Source organism: Pipistrellus kuhlii, unplaced genomic scaffold, assembly GCF_014108245.1.
Source record: "Pipistrellus kuhlii isolate mPipKuh1 unplaced genomic scaffold, mPipKuh1.p scaffold_m20_p_6, whole genome shotgun sequence".
Classification (NCBI taxonomy): Eukaryota; Metazoa; Chordata; class Mammalia; order Chiroptera; family Vespertilionidae; genus Pipistrellus; species Pipistrellus kuhlii.
In genome coordinates, this window is record NW_023425562.1 from 76144907 (window position 1) to 76166560 (window position 21654).

The following is a 21654-nucleotide window of genomic DNA, read 5'->3' on the forward strand; positions in this document are numbered from 1 at the left end:
GGCTGGGTTACCCTGGACAGATTATTTAAACTGTTCAGTGTTTCTGTGTCATCATTTGGAGAATGGAGATCACATCGCCACAGTCACTTTGCAGGGTGATGGTGAGGATGCTGTGAAATAAAGTGTGGGAGAATGCTGAGTGAGTGTAGGCTTTTACTGTGACAAATGTGAAGTGGCAGACTCCTGGGCGCTATCCCATTTGGATGTCCATAGGCATCTTACCCCCCACCCCCCCTACTTAATTGGCTCCTTTTCCAGTCTTACCCATGATGGAAAATGGTACCCCTAACTACCTGGTTGCTCAAACATCAGGATTCGTCTTGGGTCACCTTCCCTATTTCACTCCATCAATGAGTCTGATCAATTGGTATTCATCCAGGGTCACTTGATATTCTCAATCTATTTGCTTCTTTCCATCTGTACCAGGTAGATCTCAGAACAAGCCACCACCATGCTCTCTTGGACAATCTCTTAAACAAAACAATGGCCTCCTAACTGGTCTTCCTCTCTCCTCTGTGAACCATCTTCTCAATAGGACCCAAAGGAATGATTTATTTAAATTTTAAATTTAAGGTATTACTTTGATATACTTATATATTGTAATATGTTTGCAGTTGACATGATATAATATTTATCACATTCCATCAGTTAGTACAATATTATTGTTTATATTCATTTTAGTATGCATTAGATTTCTATGGCTTATTCACTACTTATTACAAATTAGTATCCTTAAACACCATCAATCTTGTCTACTCTGCCACTTCCTGGTTATCACCCTTTTACTAGTTTGTTGTTGTTGTTAATCCTCACTGGAGGATATTTTCCCATCGATTTTTAGAGAGAGAGGAAGGAAGGAGAGAGACAGAGTGAAAGATTGATGCGAGGGAGACACATAGATTGGTTGCCTCCACATGCACCCAGAATGCAATGGAGTATGTACCCTTGTCCTGAGTCAAACCGGAGACCCTTCAGTCTGACAGCCGACACTCTATCCACTGAGCAAACTAGGGCTGTTTTGGTGTTTTTTACAGGTGTGATTTTTTTTAGATTCCACCTGTAAGTGATACCACGCAGTCCTTGCTCTTCTCTGACTGACCTTGCTTAACACACAGAGTGTGTTCAAGGGCCGTCCATGTTGTCGCAAGAGGCAGGCTCTCCTCCTTTCTCGTGGCTGAATGATAGTCCATAGTGTCTATGAGCCACATTATTTATTTGTTCATCCGTTGATGAGCATTTGGTGTTGTTTCCATTCTCTGCTATTGTGAATAATGCTTTGATAACCACGTATATGTATCTCATCGAAATCCTGTTTTCATAGCCTTTGGGTAAATAACCAGATGCCGAAATGCCAGAGGGTATAGACACCGAGTTTTCATTTTTTGAGGAAACTCCATATGGTTTTCCATAGTAGCTGGACCAATGTACATTCCTATCAACATTATATAAGGGGATCTTTTAAAAACATAGGTCCCATCCTGTCTTTCCCTGCTTAGAGCTCCCGATGATTTTCCATTGAAATTAGAACAAAATCTGTCAGCCCTTGTTCTGGCTTCTCAGACCACCGTGAGCTGGTCTCTGCCTGCCTCTCCAACATTGCTTCCTACCACTCACGCCCTCCATCAGGACATTCCAGCCAGCTGGGCCTTCTGCCTCTTCTTCCAATGTAGCAAGCAGAGCCAGCCTCAGGGCCTTCGCCCTGGCTGTTCCCTCTCCTGGAATGTCCTTCCCAGAACTTTGGCTTTCTCCCCACATCATTGAGGTGTCTGCTCCAACATGATCTCATCCTAGGTTATGCTGGTTCGCCTACTCCCTCAACACTTTAACTGCATTATTACTTTTTAAAAATATATATTTTATTGATTTTTTTTTACAGAGAGGAAGAGAGAGGGATAGAGAGTTAGTCATCAATCAGCTGCCGCTTGCACACCCCCCACTGGGGATGTGCCCACAACCAAGGTACATGTCCTTGACCGGAACCAAAACCAGGACCTTTCAGTCCCCAAGCCGATGCTCTATCCACTGAGCCAAACCCGTTTCGGCTTAACTGCATTATTTTATGTGATTGTCCTCATAGCGCTTACCAACCTCAGGAGTGTTCATGTTTATGTACTTGTTTGTTCGCCTAGGGTCTGCCTGTGTCATCAGAATGCAACGTCTCCCTCTGACAGAGGGGAAAAGTGCCTGGTACTCCATAGGCAGCGAGTAACTCTGGGGAGACGGAGAGGACCAAATACAAAACCATACGCCCTTCTCTTCCCCCTGCTTCCCTCCCCTGAACAAAACCACCGGCGGAGGGAAGAACCAGCGGTGGAGATACCTGCTTTGGGAAGAGGTTCAGGGGCTGGGAATCCCGGCCCGGCCCGGAATGGGAGGCTCCGGCTCCCACTGCGGCGTGCAGGGCCCTGGAAGCGTGGGTGGGCTGGTAACAGATCCGCTTGGGTGGAGGTCGGGGCCGGCGGGGTGGTTAAGCCCGTCAATAAAAAAAGTGACCCGTGCTCTGTCTCTGCAGCTCCTCAAGGGAAATAAAGCCGTTTGCTTATAAAGCATTTCCATAAACATCTCTGAGGATGTGTATTAGGGGTGATCTTGGGATGTGCATTAAACTAAACAGGGTAGTGTAAACACAGGAACAGGCTGAGAGGGAGAATAAATGGCCCGGCCAGCTCCGGCCCGGTGGCCTTCGGCAACTGTGCAGCCTGCAGATACCCAGGGTCTCCAGCTCTTTCTGTAAAGAAGGTGGAGAGCCGCGGGGGAAGCCCAGCTCGGGGAGATTCTCCAGCCTCTGGAAGTAAACCTACCTCCAGGCTCAGGATTCCTGGAGTCATCTATGCGGAACCCACGGAGGTGGTAGAAAGGATAAGAGGTGGCACCCTCTGTGCCGGGATGACCTTGTTTCACCCTCCCACACACAGCTGCTGGGAAGGTAGCCCATTGTCTCCATCGCACAGAGGAGGCCCGGCTCCGAGGAGCAGGCGGCGCTGGGGAGGCCCCAGAGCTTGTGGGAGCAGAGCTCGGGCCCCAGAGCCTGACCGAGTGGGGTTCTCTGCGGAAGGAAGGAACGTGCTCCCTGATGCCAGCATCTGCCTTTGTCGTCGCCTCCGGATGTGTTTGGAGGAGCCTCCAGGGCACCATGGAGTCGATCATATGCCCCCACTGATGCTTTCCTGTTGGTTTGTGCAAGAAGACTCTTTTCTAAAATTAACTATTCATTTTTGTCCTCAATATAGGACTGTGTTGTTGAATTTAAGAGGTTCCAAGGCCTGTGACAGGGAGGGAGATCTCCCTCTCCCTCTGCCCTCGCCCCCAATTACCCCTCCCCCAGGCCCTGCTGGGATCCGCTTCTTTGTGACTCCTTTGAGAGTGATGGTCTACCCCAGGCAATGGACATGGACATGCTGCACACACACATACCTTTCTTTTTAAAAAATATATTTTTATGATTTCAGAGAGATGAAGGGAGAGGGAGAGAGATAGAAACATCAATGATGAAAGAGAATCATCAATCGGCTGCCTCCTGCACACCTCCCCCTGAGGATGGAGCCCACAACCCTGACTGGGAATCAAACCCTGACCTTCTGGTTCATAGGTCAACGCTCAACCACTGAGCTACACCGGCCCGGCAGCATTTCTGGTTATGGATAGTCTTGCTTCTTGCTTTTTTACTTAACAATGTATTTGGCAGTCTATTCCGCAGCTCCATCTATAAACACCATTCTTTAAAAAATAAATAAATAAATAAATAAATAAATAAATAAATAAATAAATAAATAAAAAATATATATAATTGATTTTAAAGAGGAAGGGAGAGAGAGAGAGATAGAAACATCAATGATGAGAGAGAATCATTAATTGGCTGCCTCCTGCATGCGCCCTACTGGGGATTCAGCTCCCAACCTAAGCATGTGCCCTTGACTGGAATTGAACCCACGACCCTTCAGTCTGTAGGATGACACTTTATCCACTGAGCCAAACCAGCTAGGGCCAAACACGATTTTTTTTCCTCCCAATTTTTAAAAAATTGATTTCAGAGAGGAAGGGAGAAGGAGAGAGAGAGATAGAAACATTAATGATGAGAGAGAATCACTGATCAGCTGCCTCTTGCACCCCCACCATGGGTTTCAAACCTGAAAACCAGGCATGTGCCCTTGACCAGAATCTAACTCAGGACCCTTTAGTCTGCAGGCTGACGCTCTACCCACTGAACCAAAACAGGTAGGGCCAAACACAATTCTTTTTGTTTTCTTTAAACACCATTTTTTAAATGACTGCATAGTATTTCACCATATGGATGGGCCAAGATTAATGTGGTCAGAACTGTTAAACTACTTAAGTATTTAGCCTGTTCCTGGTTTTTGTGATTATATTATATTTTATTTTTAAAAATATATTTTATTGATTTTTTTACAGAGAGGAAAGGAGAGGGATAGAGAGTTAGAAATATCAATGAGAGAGAAACATCTATCAGCTGCCTCCTGCACACCTCCTACTGGGGATGTGCCCGCAACCAAGGTACATGCCCTTGACTGGAATCAAACCTGGGACCCTTAAGTCCAAAGGCTGACGCTCTATTCACTGAGCCAAACCAGTTAGGATGGTTTTTGCGATTATAAACAATGCTCTGGTGGGTGGGTAGGGGAGTATTGTATAATTTTGTACATATGTATTTGTGCATACAGTTGTAGACATGTATATGTATCTCAATATATCTATAGAATCAAAATGCAGAAATAGAATACTGGGGTCTTTAGAGATTGTTTTACACTTTCCCCTTCATCCTCATCTGCAATCCGAATTCCTTCTCTGTCATATTCAGATACCGTTGTGTATTTAAAATGATTCCTTCCAATCTACTTTCTATATACTTACCTTTATTTGTGTTATGCAGCTTTAAATATACATATATATATATGTATGTATGTACATATATACAGTATTGTTTTGTGTATATTTAACTTATACAAATAACATTTTAAAATATGACAGACATTTCTTTATAGCTTTCATCAAATTTTTCTTCTGTGAACTATCTTACGTATAGCCACACTGTCATTTTTTTTTAATTATTGAATTTATTGGGGTGACATCCTATATAATAAAAGCCTAATATACAAATTAACTGAATGGTGGAATGACCAGCAGGATGACTGGTTACTATGAAGAGCACTGACCACCAGGGGGCTGCCCCCAGTCTGCAGGCCCCAGGCCAGCCAAGGTGGGTGCCAGTGGGGGGACCCCTGACCACCCTGCCAGCTGCCCCACAGAGGGAGGTGATAGGCGGCGGCAGTGGGGGATGGAGCTGGTGAGCAGGTGGTGCCAGGTTAGCCAAGGCGGGTGCCAGTGGGGGCCCCCCAATCGCCCTGCCAGTCATCCCACAGATTTGCCAGACAGGCTTAGGGACCCTACCCGTACACAGATTTCATACACTGGGCCTCTAGTTGGTTAATAAAATTCTATAGGTTTGCCAAAGCAGGTTTGGCTCAGCGGTGGAGCGTCGGTTTGTCCCGGGTTCGATTCCAGTCAGGGGCATGTGCCTTGGTTGAGGGCACGTCCCCGGTGGGGGGTGTGCAGGAGGCAGCTGGTCGATGTTTCTCTCTCATCGACATTTCTGGCTCTCTAGCTCTCTTCCTTCCTCTCTGTGAAAAATCAATAAAATATGTAAATAAAAATTCTATAGGTTTTACGTGTACAATTTTATAACACATCACCTGTATATTGTACTGTGTGCTCACCACCCAAAGTCAAGTCTCCTTCTGACACCATTTATCCCCTCTTTATCCTCTTCCATCTGCCCCCTCCCTGTTCCCTTCTGGTAATCCTCATACTGATGGTTTATTTTGTTAATTAGATAAGGAATTCTATGTGTTGTCAAGCTGGTTAAACTTTGAAAATGTTTCTTTCTGGTCCATGGTCCAGTGCAGGACCTCATATTACACCTATGACAGTTCTACCATCTTTCCTGTCTTTCATGACTTTGACACTTAAAGACTGCATGTCTGTTATTTTGTAAAATGCCCCATAATTGGAGATCATCTGATGTTTTCTCGTGGTTGGAAAGAAGGCATGCATTTTTGGCAAGAATACTACAGGGATGACGTGTGCTTCTCCATGTGTCTTACCAAGGCCTTCATATTGTTGATGTGGCATCTTATTAGTGATGTTAGCTTTTTTAAAAATAATTTTTATTTATTGATTTTTAGAAAGAAAGAGGAAGGAAAAGAGAGAGAAGAGAGAGAAAGAGAAACATCTATTTGTTGTTCCACTTACTTATGCATTCATTGGTTGATTCTTGTACGTGCCCACAACCTTGGCATATCGGGATGATGTTCAACGCAGTGGTCAGCAAACTGAGGCTTGTAAGCTGCTCTATTGACTAAAGAGTTTGCCAACCACTGCTCTAACCCACTAAGCTCCCTGGTAGGGCCAATTTTAAAAATCATCTGTGGAGCTGAAATGTAAATGTTTTTTAAAAATGCAATGCAAAAAAAAAAAGTTAAATAAACAATGAGACATGGGGAAAAGCTTCAGAAATGCAGAGGCAACATGTCCCTAAGTTTTAAAACAGTAAAACCTTGCTTTTGATAGGTGAGTTGAAGAACTAAATTGGCTGTTGAGCAGGTCAGAGCAGGACTAAACCATTGAGGAAGTTGGCTCTTGTATTGCCTTTGCTACATGGAAATTACCTTCATCAACATTAGTCAATCAGCTGTTTTCTTTCTTTCTCTCTCTCTCCTCTTATTTGCTTGCCTAACCTATTTCACAGTCTTGGAGCATTAAAAACAAATAGATCCTTCAAATGTCTGGCAAGAGCTACAGAGGGCAGGGACACAGGGCTCCAGAAAGGCTAAATGGCAATATTATCACCAACGTTTTGCTGAGTGTAACGTCTGTTTCCTGGGAGGCAAGGGTCAGAGAAACTGTCACCAAGTTAGCCTGAGGCTGCTCAAGCCAGAAGTCGAAACATCTGGGAGAAAGTTTAGCTCAAAGATCTGGTTGTTTCCACATATCTCTATTCATTCATCATCTGAAAACTATTTATTGAGCACCTGCCGTATGTCAGGCCATGGACCAGAGTCAGGCAGGGAGGGTGCCTGGGGCACAAAATGTAGGCGCTTCCTTTGTCCCATCCTCATCCCCACACCATGCCAGGCACTGAGGAGGATAGAGGGGTGGGGAAAAAAAAACAAAAAAACACACACACACACACACACACACACATATATATATATATATATATATATATATATATATATATATATGTATGTATAAGGGAATATGCTATTTGACCCTCACGCCATCACAAAGATGGCAGCACCCAGAGCCAATAAGGAGGGACTATGCTAATTGACTACAATGCCCTCAAAGATGGCAGCACCCACAGCCACAAGATGGTGGCGCCCAGTCCCTTCAGCCCTGCTGCAGTGTAGGCACACAGGGGCCTGGCCTTGCTGTATGCCTGCCTCTAGAGTCCCCCAGCCGCCCAGAACCAGCCCAAGGTGCAGGCAAGCCTTAGATGGCAGGTGCCCAGCTGCCCAGGGCCTGCTGAGGCTCAGGTAACCAGGGCCGGCTGAAGCTTGCGCTGCCAGCAATGGCAACAGCAGAGGTGTGATTGGAGGTGTAGTTTTCCCCTGGTCACTGGGTTGCCTCCCACTCCTGAGGGTCCTGGACTATGAGAGAAGGAAGGTTGGGATGAAGGGACCTCCCCTCCTGTGCATGAATTTTCATGCACCAGGCCTCTAGTGTGTGTGTGTGTGTATATATGTGTGTGTGTGTGTGTGTGTGTGTATATATATATGATCGAGTCTTCACTCACACTTTAGGACTGCATATTTGGTGCTCAACTGGTTCTGTTAGAAACAGAAGGCTTGCTCACCCTTCACCTTGGCCTTACTAAATGGCCACCCAAGTCTTGCTTTGGTTTATTTCTCACTTTGCATCCCCAGCTTGCCCTTTGGGGCTCAGGACTGGCTTGGACAATGGGACATCCTGGCCCCTGAGCGCCTAGTGATGCTGGTGCTGCTACAGACGCATTGACCACTCTGACCTACAGAATACGACCTGATTATCGCTGTCTGCACACTGAGGTCACAGCTGGTCTGTAGCTTGGGAGCGGTCACCCACAGAGAAGAGGGACTGAGACTAGATTCAAGCCTGAGGTGGATCTGAATGACACGAGTGGGTACTCTTCAACAGTCCATCTGGTCAACTCTTACTTCCTTGCCAGCACGCTGAGCTCAAGGCATTGCCTGGAAATGCAGGCAGGGCTGCTGTTTCTCCCTGTCCAGTACCAGCCTTGGCAAGATGCAGTCACCCCAGGTGACCCCCAGGGTGCCATCATTACCTGCCATCCTACCTTCTGGCCCAGCTGCAAAGAAAGGTTCTAGCTGGGCTTTCTGGCCCCGTCCACCGTCCGACCCAATCTACCCCAATCTGTCCCCTTGTCTTTCAGCATCTTCCTCCAACCATTTTAGCCACCCCGTCAGCAACAATATTCATAGCCGGCATGCTGTGAGTCCTCACTCCTCCCTTCCTTCAAACAACCACGTTATTTCTCGCCTGCCTACGACATGCCAAGCCCTATTGTTAGCACTGGAATGCAACAATGAACAAGAGCAGATCTGGTACCCATCCGCATGGAACCTGGGGTCCAGTGGAGGGAGATGGACATCAATCACAGACTTGCTCTCAGATAAGTAGACAGCCTCCATCCCACTCTGGGGTCATTGGTACGAAGAGGAGGTTCAGGGTGCTGGTGAGAGAGCTGGTTAGTCTGAGGGGGCTCCTCTGAGGAAGGGACCTTTGAGCTGAAACCTGTAGGATGAGGTAAAGGGTCAAATGGGCAGGAAAGCATTCCAGGCAGAGGAAACAGCATGTGCGCATAGGGAGTTGGATGAGAAAAAGGAACTGAAGTCCTTAATGCTGAGCAAGGCGGTGGGACCAGCTATGAGGCTGCAGAGAAAGATGAGGCCATCTTGGAAAAGGCCTGACATCCTGCCTCCGAGTGTTGATGGGGAGCAAGGGAGCTGCAAACGGAGGAGTTCCTGGTATGGTCTGGAGCTTTGGCGGTGGAGAGAGTGAGGGGGGAGCAGGGGAGTGAGGGGTCCCCGCTGACCAGCACAACTCACTAGAGCAACTGCTGATCCTGCTGTGACCTTCAGTGACCTTCCTGGATTCAGACCATCCACCCCGCCCTTGCACGGGTGGGAAATGACATAGAAGTCTGTACGTAAAAAAGACCTTTATGTTTTCTGGTCCTATCTGTTTTTCTCTCTGCTCTTGAATGCCCAATGGAAAACTTTTTGGCCAGTGAAGTGAATTATATAAAGAAACTAGAATCTCCTCTCTTCTCCTCCTGTCTCCGTGTCTGTCCCATTCTCCGAGGGCACCATCGCTGAGCGCCAGAGGATAATGAGCTGAACAGAAACAGTTCTCATGTCACTAGTCACAGTGGCTTAATTTCATCAGTAGGTAAAACTGCTCCTGATACCACCACAGGTCCTTCTCATTTAATCAACGTGGCGATGTCTCAGAGGCTTCCCAGGTTGGAATAACCAAAGCTATGCTTTCCTTCCTAAAGGGTTATGGTATCAACAGGTGCACACCACATATTCGGCCCTCTGCCTGTCCCCTCCCAGGTGACCTGGCCTGGGAAACGGAGAGTTACAAACAATAAATAGGTACGATCTCATTTATGTAGAAAACAAAACAAAACAAAAACACACCGTCACTCAGCTGCTTTGGTGTCATCTAGGACCATGGTGGGCAAACTGCCCCTCACGAGCCACATGTGGCTCTTTGGCCCCTTGAGTGTGGCTCTTCCACAAAATACCACAGCCTGGGCGAGTCTATTTTGAAGAAGTGGCGTTAGAAGACATTGAAGTTTAAAAAATGTGGCTCTCAAAAGAAATTTTAATCGTTGTACTGTTGATATTTGGCTCTGTTGACTAATGAGTTTGCAGACCACTGCTGTAGGAACTTGTTAGAAATGGGAGAGTCTCAGATCCACCCCAGACACACTGAATCAGGACCTGCATTTAACGAAGTCCGCAGGGGCGGCTCTGGTACAGGAAAATCTGAGAGACACTACTGTAAACGTTTACATTTACACACGTACACAAACACCTCTGAGTGTATTCTATCTACATACCTATGGATCTATCTACACCTACACAGAAATAGGGTTTTTGTAAAAGAAGAAGAAAGGAATAGGTACAGTTGGCCCTTCTTATCCTTAGATAGATTCGTGGCTTCAAACAACTTCAGATAGAAAATACTTCTAAAAAATCACCTTGTTGCCCTGCCCAGAGTAGCTCAGTTGCTTGAAGCGTTGTCCCATAGTCCTGGGTTTGATTCCAGTCAAGGGCACATACCAAGATTGCAGGACTGACCCCTTAGATCCCCTGTCTCTCTGTCTCTCTCTCTTTCCCCTCCTCCCTCTTTAACATTATCACTTAAAAATATATTTTATTGATTTTTTTGCAGAGAGGAAGGGATTTTTTCTAGAGAGTTAGAAACATTAATGAGAGAGAAACATCTATTAAGATATCAGCTGCCTCCTGCACACTCCCTACTGGGTATGTGCCTGCAACCAAGGTACATGCCCTTGACCGGAATCCAACCTGGGACCCTTGAGTCCTTGGGCTGACACTCTATCCATTGAGCCAAACCGGTTAGGGCTAAAATTATTATTATTTTTTTAAAGCATTAACATGAAGATCACTTTGTTGCTGCCATGTACTATGTAGTTAGGACTACGACAGTTGTGTCTGTACTGAACATTCACAGACTTCCTTTGGTTGTTTTAATTCCCTAAACATTCCGGTACAAAAAATATTTACATAGCATTACATTGTATTATGTATTACAAGTAAGCTAGAGATGACTGAAAGTATACAGTAGCATGTGTATAGGTGATATGCAAATACTGTGCCGCTTTAATGAAGGGACTTGAGCTGTATAGATTTTGGGATCTGTAGGCGGCCCTGGAACCAGCCCCCCGCAGACAGGAAGGGACGGCTCTGTATGAATAGAAATATAAACGCTCAGAAAGATCTGGAATCATACACGTTCATTGCTCCCTGTTACTTTTGAGGAGGATGCGGTGATGAGGTCTGGGGAGCTGGGAGGAGGGGAGGGCATTCAGGGGGCACTTTCACACGTTACCCTCTATCTTTCTGAATTATTTTTTTATTGGCTTCATCAACAGGGGGAACCTGTGAACGTATTACTTGGGTATCTTAAATTTAAATATGGAGGCTGTGAAACCGAAGGCATGAAAAGCTGGCCTTGTAAATGACAGGGGCACCTCAGGTCCTTCCTCTCCACAAATGGGCTAATAAACCCTTTGATCTGCCAATTCCACTCGCAGAGATGCGCCCTTCGAATTACTCACACATGTGTGAAATGACGGCCGCCCAAGATTAGTCAGGGGAGCGCTGTTTGTAACAGCAGCAGATCAAAGGGCGCCCACAGGCCCTCGAGTTGGGAGCCGTTAAACAGATTAAGGTACCTTTACAGTGGAACACTATGTAGCCATAGAAAAGATTGATGAGCTCCGTGGTACTGAGACGGAACAATGGCCAAAACCAAGGGGCCATCCCGGGAAGGCCAGCCACACAACCTATATGGCCTGTTCACGTTGTGCAGAGGGGAGGGAATTGGAGGACGTCTGTATGTTGGCTTCTGCACTCACAGCCTATCACTGAGTGTTACACAGAAGGAGCTGCTCGCCAGGGGCAGGGAAACAGGCTGCAGGACAGTCCTTAAGGGACTTTTCACTGTTTGTGAGACTTTGTGATCTCAGACCACTTGGCAGCATTACCTATTCAAAACTCTGCGGAACCAAGAACAAAACAAAGCAAATAGCAGCCTCTAGGGTTCTCTTTATTCCTCTGAGAATCCTCACGCCTGGGAACTCCATCTGGGGAACTCATTGGGAGCCCAATAACCCAGGGTTCCCATGAAAAGAAGGCAGCTTTTCAGGGAAGGATGGGGGCATTCTCCATCCTAGGGGACACTACACATCCCCCCATGCTCCCTTTATTGCCCTTCCGTCCTTTGCTGTCTCTTTTTATGTGGCTCAGCCTTCTTTCCCTAGAGGTCTCGCCAGTTTTCTTTACAGAGAATATCCAAATTAAAACATTTCTGTGATGTTGGGCCGGGCCAGGTAACTCAGTGAGTTAGAGCATCGTCCTGATACTCCAAGGTTTCGGGTTCGATCCCCGAGCAGGGCACATGCAAGACTTCACCAATGAATGCATAAATAAGTGGGACCACAGAGCAATGCTTCTCTCTCCAAAGTCAACACATTTTAAAATTTTTCTGTAATTTTGCTTTTATACCATCTCCTGTCACATTTAAAACATTTTTTATTTTCAGATGGAAATAATGAATAGGAAAGAGTTGGTTTCATCCTTCCTCCATCCCACTCCCCCTACCCAACTACTGAAACCAAAGGGAACAGGAAGAGCAGACGAGGAAAATGGGTCAAAACCAGAACATCTCCTGTGTCTCCAGGGCTGTAGGCCTCACTCCCAATACCTGGGAAACAGAATTTTTGAAAAGGTGCTGCATACTTGTTGCAAAAACCTAAATTGTTTACATAGTCTGGATGCCAAAAATACCTTGTTTCCTACCCTGTTTCCCCGAAAATAAGACAGTGTCTTATATTAATTTTTGCTCCCAAAGATGCGCTAGGTCTTATTTTCAGGGGATGTCTTATTTTTCCATAAAGAAGAATACGGTACACATTTATTGTTAAATGAAAATAAAGAAAATTTATTACCTGTATACGGTAGTACAGTAGTTGTCAACACAAACCAGACAAACTGAATCCTACAGTATCAAGAATTTACTCATTTATTCAATGACAATCATGTCATCATCTTCTGCAACATCATCATAACAATCCAATTCCTGAATTTCCTGGTGAATTTCTTGTGACTCCATTTCTTTCAGAATCAGTGGACCAAATCTCATGTTTAGCAATAGCACTGTCTTTAAATGAGTACTTCTTTCAAGGCAGCCTGCTCGCAGTGCATTTGCAATGCAACTGTCAGTGATTTTCTCCCATGAATTCTTCACCCAAGTCACAACTTGTTGCAGTTTAGGTTTCACAAAGTTTCCACGCTGACTTCCTCTCCATTCTATTTTCAATGTAGTCATTAATTTCCGTTCACAAATTGTCTTTGAATGGCTTGTTTATTGCAATATCAGGAGTCTGGAGATAGGCCGTCATTCCTGCGGGAATCATTATCTGATCTATTTTTCTTTTATGAAGAAATGTCTTCATGTCTTTAGTGTGGTGAGTGCTGGCTGCATCCCAGACTAGCAGACCTCTTTGGCTCCCTTGCATAACAAGCAGCAGCATTAAATCGACCCACTTCCTTATAACTGCTTGTGTGGCCCAGGCTTTTTCAGTTTCAAGAATAAAAACACCCAAAACACATTCAATCTTTTTCTTCTTGCCCTTAGAAATGATTAAAGGTGGGATTTTAGTGCCATCCAGACGAATTGCCAAAATACAGGAAACACGTGCACTTTCGTAAGCAGTGGAGGGAATGTACACTAAGGAGGCACCCTGCTGTTCAATTGTTGTTTGAGATGATTGGCCCATAAACACTGCAGTTTCATCCATAGCAATCATGTTGGAAAGATTGTATTTAGAGAAGTCAGCATCATCAATAAAGGAATTGAATGCAAATGCTCGCTTAATAACTTGAGTATCTTCCAACCTAAACAATGTTGTAGGTCTTCTTAAAGACAATTCACTTCGCTGAAGGAAATTATCCAGCCAGTGTTGTGATGCTTTGAAGTCTTTGGGGGCTATGTCAAACTGTGGTGCCATTGCAAGGGCAAATTCTTGAATCTGAGCCCTATTCACAACCAAAGCCTCTGCTCTCCTGTCAACAACCCATTCACAGATCAGGTCTTCCAGCTCGGAAAATAATGGTTGCCGACCTGATCCACACTTGCGCTTTTTAGCATTTCCCTTGTCCACTTGTTCAATGAGGTTACCATACTCTGCTCGCCATTTTCGGACCAATCGGATACTCAACATCTTCTCTTTGCAGAAAGCAGTAAGATTTTGGCCCCAAGAGTTTTCCACGATTCCTTTCTTATACTCCACGGTGTAGCTTTTTCTTTTTGTGCTCATTTCTAGGGGTAAAAAAAAGGAATTGGGGTATCAAGGTGAGGGGAGGGGGATCACTTAAAATGACACAGGGGGATCAGAGGGGGGAATCAAAATGGCACAGGAGAATCAGAGGGGGGATTACCATTTTAGTAACCCCTTTTGATTCTCCTGTGTCATTTTGATTGCCCCCTCTGATCCTCCTGTGTCATTTTAAGTGACCCCCCTCCCCCCACCCCTGTGCCACTGAACACCTTCACCGGACATCCCCCTTACCCCTTTATCAGACATTTACCCCCTGGGGCCTGCCTGGGGACTGTCACGGGGCTTGCTGGGGCCTGGATCTGGGCTGGAGCAGGGTCTGCCACTGACTGAGAACCTTCAGTCATCATGAGGGCGGCCGCGAGCATCAGGTAGTGTCACCAGAGACAGACCAGCACTCACCACCTTCACCGCGTCCCGTCCATGCTAATCCTCCTGTTCTTCTACACGCATCTGCAAAAGTCTCCTCTTCACTCCCGCCCCGCCTCACCACTCACTCCGACCTCCGCTCCACCTCCACACAGCAGTGACATCAGGACTCTGAGTAACGTCACTGGTTGCTAGACACCAGTCGGGGTGGCCCTAGCCACCAGTTTATGGTAAATTAATTTTCATTCTGAGACAGAGCCCAAGGGGGGGGGGCTTATTTTCGGGAGGATGCCTTATATTTCACTCAGAAGGAAATCTATAAGTAGGTCTTGTTTTCGGAGGATGTTTTATTTTCAGGGAAACATGGTAGCAATTGCCTTTGTCTCCCTCACACTTTCCTGAGATCTGAATTATGCTTGAGAAAAAGAAGAAAGGAAAACAAGATAGAAAACAATACCTGCTTCCGTAAATAAAACCACCTGAGGAAGACTTCCCAGAAGGGGCGTCTTTCCCCAGTCCCAGTGTGTAGAGGGAATCACCAAACAAAGACCTTTGTGAAGGGATCAGTCCTGAGCCCACCATAGCTGAGCATACAGTGGGCCAGCTTCATAAGCAGGCTTCCAGGGGCCCTGATGGCTGTCCAGGAGCACCGAGGAGGGTGAGGAGGGAGGAGATGGGGGAGAGGGAGAAAGGGAGGAAGAGGAGGGGGAGAGAGAAGAAGGAAACATCTGGAATATTCCAAACTATCTTCCCAGTTAGTATTCATGAGTGCATGAAAGGCTTATCAGCCTGAGTCCCACCCATTTTTCAAAATAAGAAACTTCTGTCATTTTCTTGTGTATCTGTTATTGGCCAAGAGTTCAATGAATGTTTCCATTAATGTTTCAGTGAATGTCCAGTGTTATGTTAAATGATCAGGTATAATAAACAGCCCTTTAAATTTTGCTATATATGTAACTATATATATTATACATGATACTACATATATTAACTATACTATACTATATATTAACTATATTAATATAAATATATTACTATATATAAAATATATTTTACTATAAAATATTATATTCTATATTATATGTGAACATATTTTATACATAATTTATACATGCAAATTTTGAAACGTTGAAAATTAAATGTGTGACTACTGATTTGTTAAGAATAGAATATTTTGCTCTTAAGATTGAAAAAGTCCTAAAAACTAAGTTCAGGTCAGTGTAAGATGACAGCATGATACATTTTGTAGCCATTTATGAATTCCATATTTTTCTTTGGATCGAGCAGAGCTCATAGGCCCTTGAGTCTAGAGGCCCAGAAGCCTACAAAAATATCCTTGAAGGTTTAGGCAAAGCAACCCTCAGCATTCTTTGACCCCGCCTGCTACCCAATTCCATTTGCCAGTTATCATAGAGCCATTTCTTTCTTTCTTTCTTTCTTTTAAATATATTTTATTGATTTTTTACAGAGAGGAAGGGAGAGAGATAGAGAGCTAGAAACATTGATGAGTGAGAAACATCAACCAGCTGCCTCTTGCACAACCCCTACTGGGGATGTGCCCGCAACCAATGCACATGCCCCTGACCGGAATCAAACCTGGGACCTTTCAGTCCGCAGACCAACGCTCTACCACTGAGCCAAACCGGCTTTGGCCATGAAGCCATTTCTGATTTCCCTTGTAGCCTAAGGAGGTGAGGGTGAGGCTCAGAGGGGTGGCGGATTGTGTCCAGGTGTGGCAATTAATCTTCAAATATTTCTTAATCTTCCCCTCTATGCAAACACACTGTATGCAAAGACTCTGTGATAAAAAGAAATATACAACAAAATCCCTTTAGGGCATTGCAAATGAATATGTAGATCAGTGTAAGAGAAGATTCTGGACCCCTAGGCATTATAAGAAAAATGCAAATATAAATCACTATCAGATATCATTTTTTTTTCATTGATCAGATTAGTAGATATCGAAGTTTGATAACACTGTCTTTGCAAGGCCTGGGGCAGCAGAACCTCACCTACCTGGCCTGGCCTCCTGGGTGGGAGCGAAAATTGGTTCTACCTCCTTGGAGGGTATTTAGCAATATTTATTAAAGTAAAAGATATATATGTCCTTTGGCCTAACAATTCTTCTGCTGGAAATTCACAGAAAGACCCGACTGAACACGGGACAAATGATATATGTTCAAGGAAATACATCGCAGCCTCTCATGTAAAAGCTAAATAATGGAAACAACCAAATGTCCATTAGAGGAAGCTGTCAACATAAGTGATGGCCGTCCAGAATGTGCATTGTGTTGCTGCAGCTGGAGGCAGCTGTGTTTATACTGATACATCATATGGGCCAGTCATTCCACCAGTGCATGTGGTGGAATATTGTGCATGTGGTGGAGTGAAATGAAAAAGCAAGCTGCCAAACTGTGATCTGGATGCTACCCACTCAGCTGAGGGGGAAAAAAACATTAGGCTGAATCGTGTGAGAGTACCAATCAGCATTAGTCCATTTTTGACACGTAGACATAACAATTTTATAATAATTCAATGTCATATATATGTGTGTGTGTATATATATATATATATATATATATATATATATATATATGTACATACATACATAAACACACATTTACTTAAACTTTTTTGGGGAATAGGAGGTACAAATTACTTTATTTGAAGGAATGGTACAAATGAAGGACATGAGTGGATGAATTGGTACAAGTTATCCTGTATAATAAAAGCCTGATATGCAAATTGACCAAGTGGCAGAACGACTGACTGGTGGAATGACTGGCCCATATGATGCACACTGACCACTAGGGGGCAGATGCTCAATGCAGGAGCTGCCCCCAGCCCACAGGCCCCAGGCCAGCCAAGGCGGGTGCCAGTGGAGGGGGTGGGGGGGCAATCACCCCTCAGAGGGAGGCAACCAGGGGTGACAGTGGGGGCGTGGGGCCAGTGAGCAGGCGGCGTCAGGCCAGCCAAGGCAAGTGTCAGCAGAGGCCCCCTGATTGTACCACTGGTTGCCCCACAGATTGGCCCTGATCGCCTGTCAGGCCTAGGGACCCTACCTGTGCACAAATCTCGTGCACCGGGCCTCTAGTAGAAAAGATAAAAGTAACTGCAACATGCACACACTGCTCTGGTGATCAGGATGTCACCCACGTGGATAGGGGAAGCTAGTCCGAGGCTTAGCTCTCCTCGCTGTCTCCCAGGGTGTGCCTGCCATGCCAGAATCAGGTGTCCCCAACCCGCACCTATTGGTTACATGATCACCCAATTCTCTGATGGATTTCGCCTGCTCATTCAGGTAGTGAGTCTCAGGGAAGTCACACAAATGAGGGTCATTTTTTGTCAGTGGCCAGTGTGTGCAAGTCCAGTAATGGCCAACTCACACTTTTTTTCCCAAGTGTAATGCACACTCCACGGCATTCAGCCCATTCTCCCAACTCTTAGGTCCGGTTTCTCGCCATCCTGAAGGACGATGCGGCCACTCGGTGGTCCTGCAGCTTCATCCGTTTCCCAGCCCGTTCCCTCTTCTCGTGAGGTTGGTGAAAAAAATATTTGGCAACGTTCTTCAAAGCCACATCGTCAAGGTCAAAGTTCTAAGACATGGACAGGTAGAGTAGGTGGTATAGAGTTCCAGGTTGGTCTGGCAGCGGATGGCGGCCTCCAGTCCTGGTAGCAGTTCCCACACACCTGGTAGGTGGACGTGGTCACCATGATCATCACAGTCATCTCAATGGGTGGGGGAGGAGAGGCGTGGCTTCAGAGGAGAGGCGGCTGTGGTGCTGGAGCCATGGCGGGGGGCCTTGAGGGGCTCCCAGGGCACTGTGAAGAGGTGGCAGAGGCTGGATCTCAGCTACTGGATGGGATGGGGGCTGAGTGCCCAGTTCTGTCCAGAGACTGTAGAAGCAGGAATCCCCTGGGACTTTGGTGAGGACTGTAAACTTTTAACTTGGAGAGACCTATGGATTCACATGCAGTTGCAAGAAGCAATGCAGCCTTGGCCCGTGTTTTCAGTGGTTAGATTGAAGTGTCTCTGGTTTAATTCCCGGTTAAGGCACATGCCTGGGTTGTAGGTTCAACTGACCCCAGCCCCCTCCCATACTCCCTCCCCCCACTCCATGGAGGCAACCAATCAATGTCTCTTTCACATTGATGTTTCTCTCTCTCTCTCTCTCTCTCTCTCTCTCTCTCCCTCCCTCCCTTCCTCTCTCTTTAGAAATCAATAAAAAAAAATATCCTTGGGTGAGGATTAACAACAAGAAAAAGACATAATACAGAGAGAGCCCATGTACTCCTTACCTAGTTCCCATGTGGTAGCAGGTCACAAAGGTTTAGTACAATGTCACAGCCAGGATGCTGACACTGATACAGCCAAGACACAGGCCAATTCCATTACCACCAGGGTCCCTCCTGTTGCCCTTTCAGAACCAAACCCCTTTCCCACCCCTCACTCTGTCCCTGACCCCTGGCAACCACTAACCTGTCCTCCATCCCCAGAGTTTCGGCATCTCAAGGCCGTTACATCAGTGGAATCACATGGTACGTAACCTTTTGGGATTGGCTTGTGTTCATGCGTATCCTTCTCCAGAGGTCAGTCAGGCTGTTGAGTGTATCACAGCTTGTTCCTTTTGATTGCTGAGTCCCACCCCGAATGTGCATGTGCCCAATTTACCCAGCCACCTGTTGAGGAGCATCTGTGTGGTTTCCAGTTCGAGCCTGTAGTGAATAGAGCTGCTGTCAAGCTTCATGCATTTTTTAAAATGTATTGATTTTTAAAAAGAGAGAGGAAAAGAGAGAAACGTTGTTTTTAAAATGTATTTTTTATTGATTTCAGAGAGGAAGGGAGAGGGAGAGAGAGAAACATCAATGATGAGAGAGAATCATTGAATGGCTGCCTCCTACATACCCCCTACTAGGGGTCAAGCCCAAAACCCAGGCATAAGCCCTTGACTGGAATAGAACCCAGGACTGTTCAGTTTGCAGGCTGACTGTCTATCCACTGAGCCAACCAGCTAGGGCAACATTGGTTTATTGTTCTACTTATTTATGTATTCATTGGCTGACTCTATTTTTTAAAAGGAAGGTAGAGGAGGATCCAAGATGGCTGCACAGCTAAAGATCTAGCCGCAGCTGCACACAACAATTTCAATAAAATACAACTAAAATATAAAATGGACATTGCCCAGAGCTACAGGAAAGTCAACTGACTGGAAATTCTACAACGAGAAGGAAAGAGAAAACCAGAAGGAAAGTCAGAGGAGCTGTAAAAGCCTAAGGTACGAAGACATGCGGCGTGCGAAGAGGACGGAGCCGGGGGGGTGGGGGGTCGGGGGGAGGCTAAGTGCCTGGATGGCATTCCCTAGCAGGAAGAAGATAAAAGCTCCGGATTGTGCTGAACCCCAGACCTGACAGCACTGAACCCCAGTTCTAGGCCAGACCCTGGGGACCCAGGCACATACAGAGGAAGCCAGAGCTGTGAGGCGGAATCCCAGGGGAGCGGCGAAAGGCAGAGCCCACGGAGGCACGTACATTGCATGCAGAGAAGGGACAGTTGGCTGTGCCGCGGGATTGCCCTGACAGAAAGGAGACAACAGCTCCAGACTGCTCTGAACCCCACTTCCAACCCCACTTCCAACTGAACTGAACCCCAGTTCTGGGCTCATTGGGGGAGAGACTAGACTGTTTGGTAGTAGGCGAAACTCGAGGGCACCTCACTCTTAGAGGTGCTTGCAGTGAGTATCGAAGGATCCTGAGAAACACTGAGACTCAGGAGCCGCATAGGGCATGGCTGACGTGACTGATGGAAGCCAAGGCTGTAGGCTCCACCCTGAAAACTCCTCCCCATCCAAGCAGAACACAGAGACTTTTAAGGCTACCAACTCAGGGAAGCTGCGAAAATGCTGAGACAAGGAAATAGATCACAAACGAAAGAAATGGAGGACAAAAAGCGACTGGGTATAGAGTTCAAAACCTTTGTTCCCGGAAGTTTGATCACTTATAAGGTAATCTACCCAGCAAAGCTATCACTCAGAATCCAAGGCCAGATAAAGAGCTTCACCAATAAAAAAAAAATAAAAAAAAGCTAACGGAGTTCATCACCACAAAACCAGAATTATATGAATTGCTGAAGGGGGTTCTTTCGGAAGAGAAAGTAAATAAAGATAAAAACTATGAACAACAAATACATAACTATCAACAAGTGAATCCAAAAACCAAGGAAATTAAAAAAAAATCTGATGAACAATATTAACTGTTGAATATAATAGAATCAGAGGTATGGAAGGGGAGTGAACTGACGATTCTCGGGGAAAAGGGGAGAGGGGGGTGTGGGAAGAGACTGAACATAAACTGCACCTATGGATGAGGACAATGAGGGGTGGGGAAAGGGCAGAGGGTGGGGTGGGAACTTGGTGGAGGAAAGAGGAACATTTGTAATAATATGAACATTAAAGATTTACTAAAACAAACTTTTATTGATTTTAGAGAGAGGGAAGGAGAAAGAGAGAGAGAAACATAAAGGAGAGAGAAGCATTGATTGGCTACCTGGTACTGGGAATCTAGCCCACAATCCAGGCATCCAATCTACAATCCATCTGATGGGTGTGTGCTAGGTCCTTGTGACGCTGTTTTGCATCCCTGATAGTAATGATGTTGTTCAGCTTTTCATGAGCGTATCCGTGTACCCTGTTTGGTGAAACCTGTATCTTTTGCCCATTTTTCTAATTGAGATGTTCATTTTCCTGTTTAATTTTATGTGTTTTTATATCTCCCACCCCCAAGGACCCTCCATGTTGGATACCACTCCTTGGTGGGTATCCTACAGGATGTCCTTTCATCCCCTTGACAGGGTCTTTCACGGCCCAAACGCCGTTAGCATTAGTGATGAAACTAATCGCCTCTTCCTTCTCTGTGCTGTGCCTCTGCTGGCAAGGCTAGAACTCGATGCCGAGCCCCAGTCCCCGAGGATTTTCCCACCTTTGTTCCCGGAAGTTTGATCACTTATATTACTTCCCGGTGTGCTCTCCAGAGCATCCAAAGATAGCGGCAGAGTCGGCAACAGGAGATACTGAGGGGACCAGATCTGGCTCAGTCCGGTCATTGGGGAAGGTAGA